A 21,347-nucleotide genomic window follows, 5' to 3' on the forward strand; every position below is an offset into this window, starting at 1 on the left:
CATTAAACATGACCCCCAGAATTTTCATTGGCCCAGACACTACATTCAAACCTAAATCTCTCACTCCACCTACCTCCCCAAATACTTTACATTCACTCTTTGACCAATTCACTCTAAAAGCAGACGCACCACAAAAAATAGACGCTAACAACTTGACTCTACGCACAGCACTCTCTGACTCGCACACCACACACACATCATCCATATACGCACACACTTTTAACTCTTTCCCACCACTTCCTGGAATATGAATCCCTCTCACAACTTTGTCCTTTCTCAACAGGCACAACAATGGCTCAATCGCACAGATAAAGGCGACTGCGGACAGCGGACAGCCCTGCCGCACCCCAGAACATCCATTCACCTTTCTCCCCACACATCCATTCACCAACACTCTGCTATACATTCCATTATACAAACTCTGAACTCTCCACACAAAATCACTCGGGAAACCCATTCGTAACAACACTCTAAACAAAAAACTATGAGACAATCTATCATACGCCTTTTCAAAGTCTATAGACACAACATACACACTCTTCTCTCTACTCTTACAATCCCACAACACATCTCTCAACAACACCAGACTCTCTTGCACTCTTCTACCAGGCACCGCACAAAATTGCTCTTCACTCACCACACATTCAACCACATCTCTCATTCTGTTGGCCACTATCTTCGCATAAATCTTGTAATCACAGTTAAGTAACGTGATGGGCCTCCAATTTTTCAGACTTTTCAGGCTTCCTTTTTTTGGTATCAACACAATCACTCCCCCACGCATACTCTCAGCCACTTCCACATTCTCCCACATATACTTACACACCGCACACACATCCACTCCCACCACCTTCCACAACAGACGATAGAATTCCACAGGCAACCCATCCTCACCAGGCGTCTTATTCACAGCCATTCCTTGTACCACTCTCTCCACCTCATCCATAGATATGTCTCTCATCACAGACGCTCTCTCTCCCTCTCCAAGCTTACTCTCTAGCACACTCAGCACCTCACTCTCCAAACTCTCATCCCTCTCTTTCACCGCATACAGATCCTCATAGAACGCAGCCACTTCCTCACTCACACCATCCCCACTCACCTCACATCCATCCTCTTTCGCCACCACCTCTATTGTTGGTTTCTTTGCAAAGACCTTTTTAAAGAAAAACCTAGAGCATTTCTCTCCATACTCCATCTTTTCCAGTTTGGCCCTGTATATGATGCTTCTGCCTTTTTCTGTCATATACCTATTAATTTCTCTCCTCACACTCACCAACTCATCCTGCACATCCACACCATTCTCTCTCATTCTCTCCAAAAAACTTAGACGTGTGTTTAGTTTTGTGTACTCCTCCCGCCTTCTTGCTGCCAGTTTATATCCCAAAGACTTGAAATATGCTTTAGTCTTCTTTTTTACCCAATCCCACCACTGCAGAATATTAGCAAACTTGTTTTTCCTCTCACACCACCTGTTATACAGACACTCATACTCCTTTCTCACATCCTCACTCTCCAGATGACTTATATTGAGTTTCCACAGCCCCCTCCCATGTACCCCTCTCACATTCACATCCACACCACACAGCAAACACTCATGATCCGAAAAAATAACTGGTTTTTGTTGGTAACTTAACGGTATGATATTCTCTGAAACAAAACAATAATCCAACCGGGAATGAAGGCCCCCTCTATCAGCATGGTACGTACATAATTTGGGGTTAATGTTACATAAAATCTGCATATCTTGCAACCTATAATCAGAAACAATCTCTGACAAAACCTTCCCAGACAAATCAAAAGCCTTCTTGTCCAGGTCGCAGTTCACATCACCGACTATAATTACTGGCATTCTGCCCTGAATAAACAATTTAATTTTTTCAAATAAAAGTTTTCTCTCATTCTTACTGCTGGGAGCATAAATATTAACTAACAAAAACTTCGTGTTTTTATATATCAGTACCGCTGACAGACACCTCCCCACCTCAATTACTGTGTAGCTGTCTAGCTGCACCTCCCCCGACTTAAGCAATATGCCTACCCCATCATTTCTGTTGGTTTTACTGCCAGACCATATACATGTCCCACAAGGCCATTCATCAGGCTTTATATCACCAGTAATCCCACATTCTTGCAGACAGTACACATCCGCATTCTCCTGTCTGAGAAAACTCAGTATGGCCGTCCTCCTGGCCCTACTGGTAAACACCCGGACATTTTGTGAGCAAATGGTAAAACCCATATTACATCCTCATTTTCATACTGCTTAAATACATCAGGGTGAGTACCCTATGCAAAGATTCATTTATAAGTCTTCACCACTATCAGTAGTAAGGACAAGGTCCTGCGCCACTTTTTCCAGCGGGTCGCCGGTTTCCATGGGTTTTTCTTTACTCCTCTCACACTTTCGTTTTTTAGCAGAGTCCCCCACCACTTTTGCGAACTCTTCATCACTTGAGCTTTCAGAATCCCCACCACCCTCCCTCTTACACAGGGAAGTCTCTGGTGAGGAGAAGCTTGCAATGTTCTCTGGGTCTGAGGGATGTACTGGACTCTCCACCCCTTCAATTACTTCCTCCAGGTGTCTAATTATCTTAGACACCTGGGCCTCAGATACCTCCACAGCTTCAGGCATTTCTGCTGCCTCAGACACTTTAACGACCTCAGGTGGTTTGGAAACTACAGGCGTTTTACTTGCCACCGGCGCTTTAGTTGCTCTGGACATTTTAGTTGCTTTGGACACTTTAGCAACCACTGGTGCCCTAGCAGCTCCAGACACTCCAGCCTCCACAGGTGCCTTAGCAGCCACTGCAGCCCAAGATATTTTTGCAGTTTCAGTTTTTGTGGCCTCAGACAATTTTGCAGTCTCAGACGTTTTTGGAACCTCAGACACTTTTGGGGCCCCTACGGCTCCAGATACCTCAGCAGGCCCTGCAGCTTCAGCCTGCACACTTTTGGGGTTTTCAACCTTCCTCTGTATGCCAGGAGATTTACCAGCTCTCTCCTGCTCTGGCACCTCTTCCCTCTCTCCTCCCATTCTGGGCCTTATGCTCGCAGTGCAATCTTTAAACATATGATCGCTAGAGCCACAAAAGTCACACCGCTTTGGTTGCGGGCAATTACCAGCGTGATGACCCTCTTCCTGGCAGTTTCTGCATACTTGCCCTTTCGTGCATTCAGTTTTTACATGCCCAAACTCGAAGCAATTGCGGCAGTAAGTGGGTTGCCCCGGATAAGACAAATAGCCTCTATGTCCAGCAATTGTGAAGTTGGCCGGTGGGTGCTTCACACCTCCAATGCTGTCTGCACTCTGTCTAAATCTGCAATAGAACTTGTACTTGCAGTTGAATATGCCTAAAATGTTCATCTGCTTGTCTCCACCCCTCACCTGGTCGCAATATCTTCTTAAAAAGCTTTTAACTAGTTCAACCTCAGTGAAGGGGTTGTAGACATGCACCAAAACTGGCTTTTCGTGGATGCCAAACAACGGAGTGATCCTAACTCCATCCAACAAGTCAATGTCCTTGTGCTTTCTGAGCCATTCATAAACATTTAGGCAGATATGTTCCTCTGTAAAAGTCACATCGTACATACCCTGCCGTGGAAAGTCCTGCACGCTGTAGATGGCTGCTTTAGGAACCTTCATCTTCTCCAGGAGAATATCTCTGACGATAAAGACGACAGTGTTCTTGTTGTAATCTCCTGGCGCAACTTCAAAGCGTATGGAATTCTTCATGCCAAACATTTTCAGGGGTCAGCTGTCGGTCCAAAAACCACAGGAAAAAGATGCCGCTCCAAGCAAAAAAACTGGGCGCACCCAGATCGCTCCTCCAGCACAGACCGAGCCTTACACTTGATCTGAGCCAAAAGGCCGAGAAGCGATAACCCGAAATGGGTTTCACCTGTAGCCCGGCCCGCCCAACTCCACTTCCAAGGCTTGAGGCAACACGCTCAGCCAGCACTCTGGGCGCACCCACAATGCACCCAGGCAGCTGGGAGAGCTATTAAAACTTTCCATAGCCCCGCCCCACGCCTTCTCAACCGCGCCCAGCCTCACACCCTCAGTCCTTCCTCTTGCACCGTGCTCACGCATCCTAGGCTTGCAGAGCCTGCTGCTGCTGCTACTGCAGGACTCGTCAGCTCCCTACAAAGGATGGTTAAGCCGGCGATGACACTAGAAGCAAGCACTAGTTTGTCTCTGAAGGTGCGTCGGTCGGTCGGTTGGAGGGATCTCTTCGGCCGGCCGCATTTCCAGTGGGGACGGATGGAAACTTTTAACCTAAAATAAGGGAAATTGGCTTCGGCCCCATAGGGCTTTATTGCCTTCCCCTGGGCCAGCATTAGTAGACCCTAGTAAGGAGAATATTAGAGCGGCATGGTCATCCGAAGAACTTAAAAACATACAGCAGGCCTTTTTTGCCCGCCCGCCATACATACATACATACATAACTACAGATTTTATATTTTTTTTTACATATATACATTATATATACACACACACACACACACACACACACACACACACACACACACACACACACACACACACACACACACACACACACACACAATCTTAAATCTATCTTTAATCTATATCTACAAAATCTGTAATTTAGAAATAATCCATATCTATATTCTACATAATTAATAAAGATAGATAGATAGATAGATAGATAGATAGATAGATAGATAGACTCACTCACATACATGCATACATACATACATACTGTATGCAATTGAGCCAGGTGTTTGGAAGGCTGACGATGTCACTCCTTTGTGATGTCATCAATTTAGAAGCATTAATACCGGGCTTGGCAGCCATTTCAGTCAGTCTCTGCTGCAGCTGGGAGACGGGAGATGGTCTTTATTTCCACCAAGAAGCTGCAGAACTACCGGTAACTGCATCATTTTTATTTTATTCAATATAGGTTTTATTGGTTTCATGGAGGGGGGGAAACTTTTGCCTTATCTCAAAGCAATGTAAAATTAACTTTGACAATGAAACTTAATAAATCAATTTCGAGTTGAACTATATCATGTTTGTCTGTGATATTTTATAAGGTCTACAAACAGGGGAATGAGGGGAGGGTAAGGGGGGGGTAGGTATCTATGACACGGGAGAAAGAAAAAATAAAACAAAAAGGGGGGGGGGGGCGGGCTCCGGAATTGTTGTTTCTCTTTACGATTGTGGTTTAAACGTGTTACTCACATGTCCCTGTCTGTAACCACTTGGTAAATAGGGGTGAGCTCCGGGCATCTATCCATATCGCCCAGGTGTGATACAATTTATCATAGCCTGACGGCTCATCTGGAAGCCTCATTCTCTCCATACGCTCTATTTCGTGGATCATTGCTATTTTTAGTGGAGTGCATTTTTTATGCAGCACACAAGGGGGAGACAGCGGCCTACCAAAATCGAGTTGGCTGCTGCTGTGGCTTTCTTTTTTTAAAAAAAAGGTAGGTTCCGTTCTTCCATGGTGAGGAATAGGCAGGGAGGTTCGGTTTTTGCCAGCTGGGGAATGCTTATAGGCAAGGCCTTATCCCTGGTGGTGCATGTAACGTCAGACCACGTTTCAGCATTCAGTCAGTCAGTGGCTGACAAACGAGCTCCATGCAAGTTTACATTAAACAGACACATTTCTTTCTTTACTGTATTGACTGCGGTCTGTAATCGAGCGGTTGAACTGTTTCTGTGTCCATGCATTGAATAAAGCAATACATCCTTGTAAAGTAGGCGTCCGTTCGTTGGAGTTCTTTGCTCCCCGAGTGTTGCTCCATCTCTAAACGTTGGCCTGGATCTTCATGGACGAATACTGCCCATCCCACGTGGAGCGTGTATCTCAGCCCGCGTGGAGTGCTGCAGTCCAATGAGGTATTCCGTGCTACATAGCAAGCCTTGGGCCTGTGTGATTGGGGGTCCGCTGCTGTCTGTCCACTCTGAAGCGCGCATCCGGGGCCGGCCGCTTTTCGACTACCAGCGACTGCAGGTCACACACACAGGCTGGTTGGAATGGCCTAGCATTATCCTGATCCGGAGGTGTAACTTGAAGCTGCGGGGCCCCAGTACAAAGTCTGGAACTGGGCCCCCAAACTATAAAGCGTCATTGATAGCATTGGTTTACAATGTGGGGAAGAGAGACTTTATGGGCCCCCTAGGGCTCCGGGCCCCCTGCACATACACCCATGACCCGAATACGTGGAGCATACAGACGCAGGCTGCCAGGATACGCTGTGCCTGCCCGATGTTTCCAACTTGGCTATTAGCGCAGCGGTAGGTACGAACTATAGAGTGCGGCTGCCATATGAACTGGTGTGTGTGTGTGTGTGTGTTTTGCTTCCAGTTGTACCTGTGCTGTGCACACTCTGGCAGACGCAGCTGCTCAGTGGATACAATGTTGCGAGCAGACGGGCTGAGTGTCAATCAAAGTGCTTGGGTGGTAGCAGCAGCCGCCGCCACAGCTGCGCTGCACCTCTTGCTCGTCGGTTTTGTTTTTCTGCTTTTGGAAACTGCTGTAGGAAAGGGGGTGCACCGGTCCTGGAGGTACTGCAATACCAGGTCAATGCGTGGAGTGGACAGAGCAAGCTCTTTTTCCAGCTCCCTGTTCTAAAAATCCATTTAATATATGGTCCCCAGATAGGGGACGTATCAGATATTAAACTGATAAGAACAGATACTACACTTGATCTTAGCCAAAAGGCCGAGAAGCGATAACCCGAAATGGGTTTCACCTGTAGCCCGGCCCGCCCAACTCCACTTCCAAGGCTTGAGGCAACACGCTCAGCCAGCACTCTGGGCGCACCCACAATGCACCCAGGCAGCTGGGAGAGCTATTAAAACTTTCCATAGCCCCGCCCCACGCCTTCTCAACCGCGCCCAGCCTCACACCCTCAGTCCTTCCTCTTGCACCGTGCTCACGCATCCTAGGCTTGCAGAGCCTGCTGCTGCTGCTACTGCAGGACTCGTCAGCTCCCTACAAAGGATGGTTAAGCCGGCGATGACACTAGAAGCAAGCACTAGTTTGTCTCTGAAGGTGCGTCGGTCGGTCGGTTGGAGGGATCTCTTCGGCCGGCCGCATTTCCAGTGGGGACGGATGGAAACTTTTAACCTAAAATAAGGGAAATTGGCTTCGGCCCCATAGGGCTTTATTGCCTTCCCCTGGGCCAGCATTAGTAGACCCTAGTAAGGAGAATATTAGAGCGGCATGGTCATCCGAAGAACTTAAAAACATACAGCAGGCCTTTTTTGCCCGCCCGCCATACATACATACATACATAACTACAGATTTTATATTTTTTTTTACATATATACATTATATATACACACACACACACACACACACACACACACACACACACACACACACACACACACACACACACACAATCTTAAATCTATCTTTAATCTATATCTACAAAATCTGTAATTTAGAAATAATCCATATCTATATTCTACATAATTAATAAAGATAGATAGATAGATAGATAGATAGATAGATAGATAGATAGACTCACTCACATACATGCATACATACATACATACTGTATGCAATTGAGCCAGGTGTTTGGAAGGCTGACGATGTCACTCCTTTGTGATGTCATCAATTTAGAAGCATTAATACCGGGCTTGGCAGCCATTTCAGTCAGTCTCTGCTGCAGCTGGGAGACGGGAGATGGTCTTTATTTCCACCAAGAAGCTGCAGAACTACCGGTAACTGCATCATTTTTATTTTATTCAATATAGGTTTTATTGGTTTCATGGAGGGGGGGAAACTTTTGCCTTATCTCAAAGCAATGTAAAATTAACTTTGACAATGAAACTTAATAAATCAATTTCGAGTTGAACTATATCATGTTTGTCTGTGATATTTTATAAGGTCTACAAACAGGGGAATGAGGGGAGGGTAAGGGGGGGGTAGGTATCTATGACACGGGAGAAAGAAAAAATAAAACAAAAAGGGGGGGGGGGGCGGGCTCCGGAATTGTTGTTTCTCTTTACGATTGTTAAACGTGTTACTCACATGTCCCTGTCTGTAACCACTTGGTAAATAGGGGTGAGCTCCGGGCATCTATCCATATCGCCCAGGTGTGATACAATTTATCATAGCCTGACGGCTCATCTGGAAGCCTCATTCTCTCCATACGCTCTATTTCGTGGATCATTGCTATTTTTAGTGGAGTGCATTTTTTATGCAGCACACAAGGGGGAGACAGCGGCCTACCAAAATCGAGTTGGCTGCTGCTGTGGCTTTCTTTTTTTAAAAAAAAGGTAGGTTCCGTTCTTCCATGGTGAGGAATAGGCAGGGAGGTTCGGTTTTTGCCAGCTGGGGAATGCTTATAGGCAAGGCCTTATCCCTGGTGGTGCATGTAACGTCAGACCACGTTTCAGCATTCAGTCAGTCAGTGGCTGACAAACGAGCTCCATGCAAGTTTACATTAAACAGACACATTTCTTTCTTTACTGTATTGACTGCGGTCTGTAATCGAGCGGTTGAACTGTTTCTGTGTCCATGCATTGAATAAAGCAATACATCCTTGTAAAGTAGGCGTCCGTTCGTTGGAGTTCTTTGCTCCCCGAGTGTTGCTCCATCTCTAAACGTTGGCCTGGATCTTCATGGACGAATACTGCCCATCCCACGTGGAGCGTGTATCTCAGCCCGCGTGGAGTGCTGCAGTCCAATGAGGTATTCCGTGCTACATAGCAAGCCTTGGGCCTGTGTGATTGGGGGTCCGCTGCTGTCTGTCCACTCTGAAGCGCGCATCCGGGGCCGGCCGCTTTTCGACTACCAGCGACTGCAGGTCACACACACAGGCTGGTTGGAATGGCCTAGCATTATCCTGATCCGGAGGTGTAACTTGAAGCTGCGGGGCCCCAGTACAAAGTCTGGAACTGGGCCCCCAAACTATAAAGCGTCATTGATAGCATTGGTTTACAATGTGGGGAAGAGAGACTTTATGGGCCCCCTAGGGCTCCGGGCCCCCTGCACATACACCCATGACCCGAATACGTGGAGCATACAGACGCAGGCTGCCAGGATACGCTGTGCCTGCCCGATGTTTCCAACTTGGCTATTAGCGCAGCGGTAGGTACGAACTATAGAGTGCGGCTGCCATATGAACTGGTGTGTGTGTGTGTGTGTGTTTTGCTTCCAGTTGTACCTGTGCTGTGCACACTCTGGCAGACGCAGCTGCTCAGTGGATACAATGTTGCGAGCAGACGGGCTGAGTGTCAATCAAAGTGCTTGGGTGGTAGCAGCAGCCGCCGCCACAGCTGCGCTGCACCTCTTGCTCGTCGGTTTTGTTTTTCTGCTTTTGGAAACTGCTGTAGGAAAGGGGGTGCACCGGTCCTGGAGGTACTGCAATACCAGGTCAATGCGTGGAGTGGACAGAGCAAGCTCTTTTTCCAGCTCCCTGTTCTAAAAATCCATTTAATATATGGTCCCCAGATAGGGGACGTATCAGATATTAAACTGATAAGAACAGATACTACACTTGATCTTAGCCAAAAGGCCGAGAAGCGATAACCCGAAATGGGTTTCACCTGTAGCCCGGCCCGCCCAACTCCACTTCCAAGGCTTGAGGCAACACGCTCAGCCAGCACTCTGGGCGCACCCACAATGCACCCAGGCAGCTGGGAGAGCTATTAAAACTTTCCATAGCCCCGCCCCACGCCTTCTCAACCGCGCCCAGCCTCACACCCTCAGTCCTTCCTCTTGCACCGTGCTCACGCATCCTAGGCTTGCAGAGCCTGCTGCTGCTGCTACTGCAGGACTCGTCAGCTCCCTACAAAGGATGGTTAAGCCGGCGATGACACTAGAAGCAAGCACTAGTTTGTCTCTGAAGGTGCGTCGGTCGGTCGGTTGGAGGGATCTCTTCGGCCGGCCGCATTTCCAGTGGGGACGGATGGAAACTTTTAACCTAAAATAAGGGAAATTGGCTTCGGCCCCATAGGGCTTTATTGCCTTCCCCTGGGCCAGCATTAGTAGACCCTAGTAAGGAGAATATTAGAGCGGCATGGTCATCCGAAGAACTTAAAAACATACAGCAGGCCTTTTTTGCCCGCCCGCCATACATACATACATACATAACTACAGATTTTATATTTTTTTTTACATATATACATTATATATACACACACACACACACACACACACACACACACACACACACACACACACACACACACACACACAATCTTAAATCTATCTTTAATCTATATCTACAAAATCTGTAATTTAGAAATAATCCATATCTATATTCTACATAATTAATAAAGATAGATAGATAGATAGATAGATAGATAGATAGATAGACTCACTCACATACATGCATACATACATACATACTGTATGCAATTGAGCCAGGTGTTTGGAAGGCTGACGATGTCACTCCTTTGTGATGTCATCAATTTAGAAGCATTAATACCGGGCTTGGCAGCCATTTCAGTCAGTCTCTGCTGCAGCTGGGAGACGGGAGATGGTCTTTATTTCCACCAAGAAGCTGCAGAACTACCGGTAACTGCATCATTTTTATTTTATTCAATATAGGTTTTATTGGTTTCATGGAGGGGGGGAAACTTTTGCCTTATCTCAAAGCAATGTAAAATTAACTTTGACAATGAAACTTAATAAATCAATTTCGAGTTGAACTATATCATGTTTGTCTGTGATATTTTATAAGGTCTACAAACAGGGGAATGAGGGGAGGGTAAGGGGGGGGTAGGTATCTATGACACGGGAGAAAGAAAAAATAAAACAAAAAGGGGGGGGGGGGCGGGCTCCGGAATTGTTGTTTCTCTTTACGATTGTGGTTTAAACGTGTTACTCACATGTCCCTGTCTGTAACCACTTGGTAAATAGGGGTGAGCTCCGGGCATCTATCCATATCGCCCAGGTGTGATACAATTTATCATAGCCTGACGGCTCATCTGGAAGCCTCATTCTCTCCATACGCTCTATTTCGTGGATCATTGCTATTTTTAGTGGAGTGCATTTTTTATGCAGCACACAAGGGGGAGACAGCGGCCTACCAAAATCGAGTTGGCTGCTGCTGTGGCTTTCTTTTTTTAAAAAAAAGGTAGGTTCCGTTCTTCCATGGTGAGGAATAGGCAGGGAGGTTCGGTTTTTGCCAGCTGGGGAATGCTTATAGGCAAGGCCTTATCCCTGGTGGTGCATGTAACGTCAGACCACGTTTCAGCATTCAGTCAGTCAGTGGCTGACAAACGAGCTCCATGCAAGTTTACATTAAACAGACACATTTCTTTCTTTACTGTATTGACTGCGGTCTGTAATCGAGCGGAGCGGTTGAACTGTTTCTGTGTCCATGCATTGAATAAAGCAATACATCCTTGTAAAGTAGGCGTCCGTTCGTTGGAGTTCTTTGCTCCCCGAGTGTTGCTCCATCTCTAAACGTTGGCCTGGATCTTCATGGACGAATACTGCCCATCCCACGTGGAGCGTGTATCTCAGCCCGCGTGGAGTGCTGCAGTCCAATGAGGTATTCCGTGCTACATAGCAAGCCTTGGGCCTGTGTGATTGGGGGTCCGCTGCTGTCTGTCCACTCTGAAGCGCGCATCCGGGGCCGGCCGCTTTTCGACTACCAGCGACTGCAGGTCACACACACAGGCTGGTTGGAATGGCCTAGCATTATCCTGATCCGGAGGTGTAACTTGAAGCTGCGGGGCCCCAGTACAAAGTCTGGAACTGGGCCCCCAAACTATAAAGCGTCATTGATAGCATTGGTTTACAATGTGGGGAAGAGAGACTTTATGGGCCCCCTAGGGCTCCGGGCCCCCTGCACATACACCCATGACCCGAATACGTGGAGCATACAGACGCAGGCTGCCAGGATACGCTGTGCCTGCCCGATGTTTCCAACTTGGCTATTAGCGCAGCGGTAGGTACGAACTATAGAGTGCGGCTGCCATATGAACTGGTGTGTGTGTGTGTGTGTGTTTTGCTTCCAGTTGTACCTGTGCTGTGCACACTCTGGCAGACGCAGCTGCTCAGTGGATACAATGTTGCGAGCAGACGGGCTGAGTGTCAATCAAAGTGCTTGGGTGGTAGCAGCAGCCGCCGCCACAGCTGCGCTGCACCTCTTGCTCGTCGGTTTTGTTTTTCTGCTTTTGGAAACTGCTGTAGGAAAGGGGGTGCACCGGTCCTGGAGGTACTGCAATACCAGGTCAATGCGTGGAGTGGACAGAGCAAGCTCTTTTTCCAGCTCCCTGTTCTAAAAATCCATTTAATATATGGTCCCCAGATAGGGGACGTATCAGATATTAAACTGATAAGAACAGATACTACACTTGATCTTAGCCAAAAGGCCGAGAAGCGATAACCCGAAATGGGTTTCACCTGTAGCCCGGCCCGCCCAACTCCACTTCCAAGGCTTGAGGCAACACGCTCAGCCAGCACTCTGGGCGCACCCACAATGCACCCAGGCAGCTGGGAGAGCTATTAAAACTTTCCATAGCCCCGCCCCACGCCTTCTCAACCGCGCCCAGCCTCACACCCTCAGTCCTTCCTCTTGCACCGTGCTCACGCATCCTAGGCTTGCAGAGCCTGCTGCTGCTGCTACTGCAGGACTCGTCAGCTCCCTACAAAGGATGGTTAAGCCGGCGATGACACTAGAAGCAAGCACTAGTTTGTCTCTGAAGGTGCGTCGGTCGGTCGGTTGGAGGGATCTCTTCGGCCGGCCGCATTTCCAGTGGGGACGGATGGAAACTTTTAACCTAAAATAAGGGAAATTGGCTTCGGCCCCATAGGGCTTTATTGCCTTCCCCTGGGCCAGCATTAGTAGACCCTAGTAAGGAGAATATTAGAGCGGCATGGTCATCCGAAGAACTTAAAAACATACAGCAGGCCTTTTTTGCCCGCCCGCCATACATACATACATACATAACTACAGATTTTATATTTTTTTTTACATATATACATTATATACACACACACACACACACACACACACACACACACACACACACACACACACACACACACACACACAATCTTAAATCTATCTTTAATCTATATCTACAAAATCTGTAATTTAGAAATAATCCATATCTATATTCTACATAATTAATAAAGATAGATAGATAGATAGATAGATAGATAGATAGATAGATAGACTCACTCACATACATGCATACATACATACATACTGTATGCAATTGAGCCAGGTGTTTGGAAGGCTGACGATGTCACTCCTTTGTGATGTCATCAATTTAGAAGCATTAATACCGGGCTTGGCAGCCATTTCAGTCAGTCTCTGCTGCAGCTGGGAGACGGGAGATGGTCTTTATTTCCACCAAGAAGCTGCAGAACTACCGGTAACTGCATCATTTTTATTTTATTCAATATAGGTTTTATTGGTTTCATGGAGGGGGGGAAACTTTTGCCTTATCTCAAAGCAATGTAAAATTAACTTTGACAATGAAACTTAATAAATCAATTTCGAGTTGAACTATATCATGTTTGTCTGTGATATTTTATAAGGTCTACAAACAGGGGAATGAGGGGAGGGTAAGGGGGGGGTAGGTATCTATGACACGGGAGAAAGAAAAAATAAAACAAAAAGGGGGGGGGGGGCGGGCTCCGGAATTGTTGTTTCTCTTTACGATTGTGGTTTAAACGTGTTACTCACATGTCCCTGTCTGTAACCACTTGGTAAATAGGGGTGAGCTCCGGGCATCTATCCATATCGCCCAGGTGTGATACAATTTATCATAGCCTGACGGCTCATCTGGAAGCCTCATTCTCTCCATACGCTCTATTTCGTGGATCATTGCTATTTTTAGTGGAGTGCATTTTTTATGCAGCACACAAGGGGGAGACAGCGGCCTACCAAAATCGAGTTGGCTGCTGCTGTGGCTTTCTTTTTTTAAAAAAAAGGTAGGTTCCGTTCTTCCATGGTGAGGAATAGGCAGGGAGGTTCGGTTTTTGCCAGCTGGGGAATGCTTATAGGCAAGGCCTTATCCCTGGTGGTGCATGTAACGTCAGACCACGTTTCAGCATTCAGTCAGTCAGTGGCTGACAAACGAGCTCCATGCAAGTTTACATTAAACAGACACATTTCTTTCTTTACTGTATTGACTGCGGTCTGTAATCGAGCGGTTGAACTGTTTCTGTGTCCATGCATTGAATAAAGCAATACATCCTTGTAAAGTAGGCGTCCGTTCGTTGGAGTTCTTTGCTCCCCGAGTGTTGCTCCATCTCTAAACGTTGGCCTGGATCTTCATGGACGAATACTGCCCATCCCACGTGGAGCGTGTATCTCAGCCCGCGTGGAGTGCTGCAGTCCAATGAGGTATTCCGTGCTACATAGCAAGCCTTGGGCCTGTGTGATTGGGGGTCCGCTGCTGTCTGTCCACTCTGAAGCGCGCATCCGGGGCCGGCCGCTTTTCGACTACCAGCGACTGCAGGTCACACACACAGGCTGGTTGGAATGGCCTAGCATTATCCTGATCCGGAGGTGTAACTTGAAGCTGCGGGGCCCCAGTACAAAGTCTGGAACTGGGCCCCCAAACTATAAAGCGTCATTGATAGCATTGGTTTACAATGTGGGGAAGAGAGACTTTATGGGCCCCCTAGGGCTCCGGGCCCCCTGCACATACACCCATGACCCGAATACGTGGAGCATACAGACGCAGGCTGCCAGGATACGCTGTGCCTGCCCGATGTTTCCAACTTGGCTATTAGCGCAGCGGTAGGTACGAACTATAGAGTGCGGCTGCCATATGAACTGGTGTGTGTGTGTGTGTGTGTTTTGCTTCCAGTTGTACCTGTGCTGTGCACACTCTGGCAGACGCAGCTGCTCAGTGGATACAATGTTGCGAGCAGACGGGCTGAGTGTCAATCAAAGTGCTTGGGTGGTAGCAGCAGCCGCCGCCACAGCTGCGCTGCACCTCTTGCTCGTCGGTTTTGTTTTTCTGCTTTTGGAAACTGCTGTAGGAAAGGGGGTGCACCGGTCCTGGAGGTACTGCAATACCAGGTCAATGCGTGGAGTGGACAGAGCAAGCTCTTTTTCCAGCTCCCTGTTCTAAAAATCCATTTAATATATGGTCCCCAGATAGGGGACGTATCAGATATTAAACTGATAAGAACAGATACTACACTTGATCTTAGCCAAAAGGCCGAGAAGCGATAACCCGAAATGGGTTTCACCTGTAGCCCGGCCCGCCCAACTCCACTTCCAAGGCTTGAGGCAACACGCTCAGCCAGCACTCTGGGCGCACCCACAATGCACCCAGGCAGCTGGGAGAGCTATTAAAACTTTCCATAGCCCCGCCCCATGCCTTCTCAACCGCGCCCAGCCTCACACCCTCAGTCCTTCCTCTTGCACCGTGCTCACGCATCCTAGGCTTGCAGAGCCTGCTGCTGCTGCTACTGCAGGACTCGTCAGCTCCCTACAAAGGATGGTTAAGCCGGCGATGACACTAGAAGCAAGCACTAGTTTGTCTCTGAAGGTGCGTCGGTCGGTCGGTTGGAGGGATCTCTTCGGCCGGCCGCATTTCCAGTGGGGACGGATGGAAACTTTTAACCTAAAATAAGGGAAATTGGCTTCGGCCCCATAGGGCTTTATTGCCTTCCCCTGGGCCAGCATTAGTAGACCCTAGTAAGGAGAATATTAGAGCGGCATGGTCATCCGAAGAACTTAAAAACATACAGCAGGCCTTTTTTGCCCGCCCGCCATACATACATACATACATAACTACAGATTTTATATTTTTTTTTACATATATACATTATATATACACACACACACACACACACACACACACACACACACACACACACACACACACACACACACACAATCTTAAATCTATCTTTAATCTATATCTACAAAATCTGTAATTTAGAAATAATCCATATCTATATTCTACATAATTAATAAAGATAGATAGATAGATAGATAGATAGATAGATAGATAGATAGACTCACTCACATACATGCATACATACATACATACTGTATGCAATTGAGCCAGGTGTTTGGAAGGCTGACGATGTCACTCCTTTGTGATGTCATCAATTTAGAAGCATTAATACCGGGCTTGGCAGCCATTTCAGTCAGTCTCTGCTGCAGCTGGGAGACGGGAGATGGTCTTTATTTCCACCAAGAAGCTGCAGAACTACCGGTAACTGCATCATTTTTATTTTATTCAATATAGGTTTTATTGGTTTCATGGAGGGGGGGAAACTTTTGCCTTATCTCAAAGCAATGTAAAATTAACTTTGACAATGAAACTTAATAAATCAATTTCGAGTTGAACTATATCATGTTTGTCTGTGATATTTTATAAGGTCTACAAACAGGGGAATGAGGGGAGGGTAAGGGGGGGGTAGGTATCTATGACACGGGAGAAAGAAAAAATAAAACAAAAAGGGGGGGGGGGGGGGCGGGCTCCGGAATTGTTGTTTCTCTTTACGATTGTGGTTTAAACGTGTTACTCACATGTCCCTGTCTGTAACCACTTGGTAAATAGGGGTGAGCTCCGGGCATCTATCCATATCGCCCAGGTGTGATACAATTTATCATAGCCTGACGGCTCATCTGGAAGCCTCATTCTCTCCATACGCTCTATTTCGTGGATCATTGCTATTTTTAGTGGAGTGCATTTTTTATGCAGCACACAAGGGGGAGACAGCGGCCTACCAAAATCGAGTTGGCTGCTGCTGTGGCTTTCTTTTTTTAAAAAAAAGGTAGGTTCCGTTCTTCCATGGTGAGGAATAGGCAGGGAGGTTCGGTTTTTGCCAGCTGGGGAATGCTTATAGGCAAGGCCTTATCCCTGGTGGTGCATGTAACGTCAGACCACGTTTCAGCATTCAGTCAGTCAGTGGCTGACAAACGAGCTCCATGCAAGTTTACATTAAACAGACACATTTCTTTCTTTACTGTATTGACTGCGGTCTGTAATCGAGCGGTTGAACTGTTTCTGTGTCCATGCATTGAATAAAGCAATACATCCTTGTAAAGTAGGCGTCCGTTCGTTGGAGTTCTTTGCTCCCCGAGTGTTGCTCCATCTCTAAACGTTGGCCTGGATCTTCATGGACGAATACTGCCCATCCCACGTGGAGCGTGTATCTCAGCCCGCGTGGAGTGCTGCAGTCCAATGAGGTATTCCGTGCTACATAGCAAGCCTTGGGCCTGTGTGATTGGGGGTCCGCTGCTGTCTGTCCACTCTGAAGCGCGCATCCGGGGCCGGCCGCTTTTCGACTACCAGCGACTGCAGGTCACACACACAGGCTGGTTGGAATGGCCTAGCATTATCCTGATCCGGAGGTGTAACTTGAAGCTGCGGGGCCCCAGTACAAAGTCTGGAACTGGGCCCCCAAACTATAAAGCGTCATTGATAGCATTGGTTTACAATGTGGGGAAGAGAGACTTTATGGGCCCCCTAGGGCTCCGGGCCCCCTGCACATACACCCATGACCCGAATACGTGGAGCATACAGACGCAGGCTGCCAGGATACGCTGTGCCTGCCCGATGTTTCCAACTTGGCTATTAGCGCAGCGGTAGGTACGAACTATAGAGTGCGGCTGCCATATGAACTGGTGTGTGTGTGTGTGTGTGTTTTGCTTCCAGTTGTACCTGTGCTGTGCACACTCTGGCAGACGCAGCTGCTCAGTGGATACAATGTTGCGAGCAGACGGGCTGAGTGTCAATCAAAGTGCTTGGGTGGTAGCAGCAGCCGCCGCCACAGCTGCGCTGCACCTCTTGCTCGTCGGTTTTGTTTTTCTGCTTTTGGAAACTGCTGTAGGAAAGGGGGTGCACCGGTCCTGGAGGTACTGCAATACCAGGTCAATGCGTGGAGTGGACAGAGCAAGCTCTTTTTCCAGCTCCCTGTTCTAAAAATCCATTTAATATATGGTCCCCAGATAGGGGACGTATCAGATATTAAACTGATAAGAACAGATACTACACTTGATCTTAGCCAAAAGGCCGAGAAGCGATAACCCGAAATGGGTTTCACCTGTAGCCCGGCCCGCCCAACTCCACTTCCAAGGCTTGAGGCAACACGCTCAGCCAGCACTCTGGGCGCACCCACAATGCACCCAGGCAGCTGGGAGAGCTATTAAAACTTTCCATAGCCCCGCCCCACGCCTTCTCAACCGCGCCCAGCCTCACACCCTCAGTCCTTCCTCTTGCACCGTGCTCACGCATCCTAGGCTTGCAGAGCCTGCTGCTGCTGCTACTGCAGGACTCGTCAGCTCCCTACAAAGGATGGTTAAGCCGGCGATGACACTAGAAGCAAGCACTAGTTTGTCTCTGAAGGTGCGTCGGTCGGTCGGTTGGAGGGATCTCTTCGGCCGGCCGCATTTCCAGTGGGGACGGATGGAAACTTTTAACCTAAAATAAGGGAAATTGGCTTCGGCCCCATAGGGCTTTATTGCCTTCCCCTGGGCCAGCATTAGTAGACCCTAGTAAGGAGAATATTAGAGCGGCATGGTCATCCGAAGAACTTAAAAACATACAGCAGGCCTTTTTTGCCCGCCCGCCATACATACATACATACATAACTACAGATTTTATATTTTTTTTTACATATATACATTATATATACACACACACACACACACACACACACACACACACACACACACACACAATCTTAAATCTATCTTTAATCTATATCTACAAAATCTGTAATTTAGAAATAATCCATATCTATATTCTACATAATTAATAAAGATAGATAGATAGATAGATAGATAGATAGATAGACTCACTCACATACATGCATACATACATACATACTGTATGCAATTGAGCCAGGTGTTTGGAAGGCTGACGATGTCACTCCTTTGTGATGTCATCAATTTAGAAGCATTAATACCGGGCTTGGCAGCCATTTCAGTCAGTCTCTGCTGCAGCTGGGAGACGGGAGATGGTCTTTATTTCCACCAAGAAGCTGCAGAACTACCGGTAACTGCATCATTTTTATTTTATTCAATATAGGTTTTATTGGTTTCATGGAGGGGGGGAAACTTTTGCCTTATCTCAAAGCAATGTAAAATTAACTTTGACAATGAAACTTAATAAATCAATTTCGAGTTGAACTATATCATGTTTGTCTGTGATATTTTATAAGGTCTACAAACAGGGGAATGAGGGGAGGGTAAGGGGGGGGTAGGTATCTATGACACGGGAGAAAGAAAAAATAAAACAAAAAGGGGGGGGGGGGCGGGCTCCGGAATTGTTGTTTCTCTTTACGATTGTGGTTTAAACGTGTTACTCACATGTCCCTGTCTGTAACCACTTGGTAAATAGGGGTGAGCTCCGGGCATCTATCCATATCGCCCAGGTGTGATACAATTTATCATAGCCTGACGGCTCATCTGGAAGCCTCATTCTCTCCATACGCTCTATTTCGTGGATCATTGCTATTTTTAGTGGAGTGCATTTTTTATGCAGCACACAAGGGGGAGACAGCGGCCTACCAAAATCGAGTTGGCTGCTGCTGTGGCTTTCTTTTTTTAAAAAAAAGGTAGGTTCCGTTCTTCCATGGTGAGGAATAGGCAGGGAGGTTCGGTTTTTGCCAGCTGGGGAATGCTTATAGGCAAGGCCTTATCCCTGGTGGTGCATGTAACGTCAGACCACGTTTCAGCATTCAGTCAGTCAGTGGCTGACAAACGAGCTCCATGCAAGTTTACATTAAACAGACACATTTCTTTCTTTACTGTATTGACTGCGGTCTGTAATCGAGCGGTTGAACTGTTTCTGTGTCCATGCATTGAATAAAGCAATACATCCTTGTAAAGTAGGCGTCCGTTCGTTGGAGTTCTTTGCTCCCCGAGTGTTGCTCCATCTCTAAACGTTGGCCTGGATCTTCATGGACGAATACTGCCCATCCCACGTGGAGCGTGTATCTCAGCCCGCGTGGAGTGCTGCAGTCCAATGAGGTATTCCGTGCTACATAGCAAGCCTTGGGCCTGTGTGATTGGGGGTCCGCTGCTGTCTGTCCACTCTGAAGCGCGCATCCGGGGCCGGCCGCTTTTCGACTACCAGCGACTGCAGGTCACACACACAGGCTGGTTGGAATGGCCTAGCATTATCCTGATCCGGAGGTGTAACTTGAAGCTGCGGGGCCCCAGTACAAAGTCTGGAACTGGGCCCCCAAACTATAAAGCGTCATTGATAGCATTGGTTTACAATGTGGGGAAGAGAGACTTTATGGGCCCCCTAGGGCTCCGGGCCCCCTGCACATACACCCATGACCCGAATACGTGGAGCATACAGACGCAGGCTGCCAGGATACGCTGTGCCTGCCCGATGTTTCCAACTTGGCTATTAGCGCAGCGGTAGGTACGAACTATAGAGTGCGGCTGCCATATGAACTGGTGTGTGTGTGTGTGTGTGTTTTGCTTCCAGTTGTACCTGTGCTGTGCACACTCTGGCAGACGCAGCTGCTCAGTGGATACAATGTTGCGAGCAGACGGGCTGAGTGTCAATCAAAGTGCTTGGGTGGTAGCAGCAGCCGCCGCCACAGCTGCGCTGCACCTCTTGCTCGTCGGTTTTGTTTTTCTGCTTTTGGAAACTGCTGTAGGAAAGGGGGTGCACCGGTCCTGGAGGTACTGCAATACCAGGTCAATGCGTGGAGTGGACAGAGCAAGCTCTTTTTCCAGCTCCCTGTTCTAAAAATCCATTTAATATATGGTCCCCAGATAGGGGACGTATCAGATATTAAACTGATAAGAACAGATACTACACTTGATCTTAGCCAAAAGGCCGAGAAGCGATAACCCGAAATGGGTTTCACCTGTAGCCCGGCCCGCCCAACTCCACTTCCAAGGCTTGAGGCAACACGCTCAGCCAGCACTCTGGGCGCACCCACAATGCACCCAGGCAGCTGGGAGAGCTATTAAAACTTTCCATAGCCCCGCCCCACGCCTTCTCAACCGCGCCCAGCCTCACACCCTCAGTCCTTCCTCTTGCACCGTGCTCACGCATCCTAGGCTTGCAGAGCCTGCTGCTGCTGCTACTGCAGGACTCGTCAGCTCCCTACAAAGGATGGTTAAGCCGGCGATGACACTAGAAGCAAGCACTAGTTTGTCTCTGAAGGTGCGTCGGTCGGTCGGTTGGAGGGATCTCTTCGGCCGGCCGCATTTCCAGTGGGGACGGATGGAAACTTTTAACCTAAAATAAGGGAAATTGGCTTCGGCCCCATAGGGCTTTATTGCCTTCCCCTGGGCCAGCATTAGTAGACCCTAGTAAGGAGAATATTAGAGCGGCATGGTCATCCGAAGAACTTAAAAACATACAGCAGGCCTTTTTTGCCCGCCCGCCATACATACATACATACATAACTACAGATTTTATATTTTTTTTTACATATATACATTAT

General features: G+C 47.7%; 6 non-coding genes across 6 annotated transcripts; all 6 read right to left on the bottom strand.

The window, feature by feature from the left end:
* Nucleotides 1-6,519: 6,519 nt before the first annotated feature.
* LOC136594238 (U2 spliceosomal RNA) lies at nucleotides 6,520-6,710 on the bottom strand. Its single transcript, XR_010788520.1, has one exon. It is a non-coding gene; the product is annotated as a U2 spliceosomal RNA (small nuclear RNA).
* A 2,618-nt stretch (nucleotides 6,711-9,328) lies between these two features.
* LOC136594241 (U2 spliceosomal RNA) lies at nucleotides 9,329-9,519 on the bottom strand. Its single transcript, XR_010788522.1, has one exon. It is a non-coding gene; the product is annotated as a U2 spliceosomal RNA (small nuclear RNA).
* A 2,621-nt stretch (nucleotides 9,520-12,140) lies between these two features.
* On the bottom strand, nucleotides 12,141-12,331 carry LOC136594242 (U2 spliceosomal RNA). The gene has a single exon (XR_010788523.1). It is a non-coding gene; the product is annotated as a U2 spliceosomal RNA (small nuclear RNA).
* A 2,620-nt stretch (nucleotides 12,332-14,951) lies between these two features.
* On the bottom strand, nucleotides 14,952-15,142 carry LOC136594243 (U2 spliceosomal RNA). The gene has a single exon (XR_010788524.1). It is a non-coding gene; the product is annotated as a U2 spliceosomal RNA (small nuclear RNA).
* A 2,623-nt stretch (nucleotides 15,143-17,765) lies between these two features.
* LOC136594244 (U2 spliceosomal RNA) lies at nucleotides 17,766-17,956 on the bottom strand. The gene has a single exon (XR_010788525.1). It is a non-coding gene; the product is annotated as a U2 spliceosomal RNA (small nuclear RNA).
* A 2,596-nt stretch (nucleotides 17,957-20,552) lies between these two features.
* Nucleotides 20,553-20,743, bottom strand: LOC136594245 (U2 spliceosomal RNA). The gene has a single exon (XR_010788527.1). It is a non-coding gene; the product is annotated as a U2 spliceosomal RNA (small nuclear RNA).
* Between the last annotated feature and the right edge of the window lie 604 nt (nucleotides 20,744-21,347).

This window comes from Eleutherodactylus coqui, unplaced genomic scaffold (genome assembly GCF_035609145.1).
Source record: "Eleutherodactylus coqui strain aEleCoq1 unplaced genomic scaffold, aEleCoq1.hap1 HAP1_SCAFFOLD_139, whole genome shotgun sequence".
NCBI lineage: Eukaryota > Metazoa > Chordata > Amphibia > Anura > Eleutherodactylidae > Eleutherodactylus > Eleutherodactylus coqui.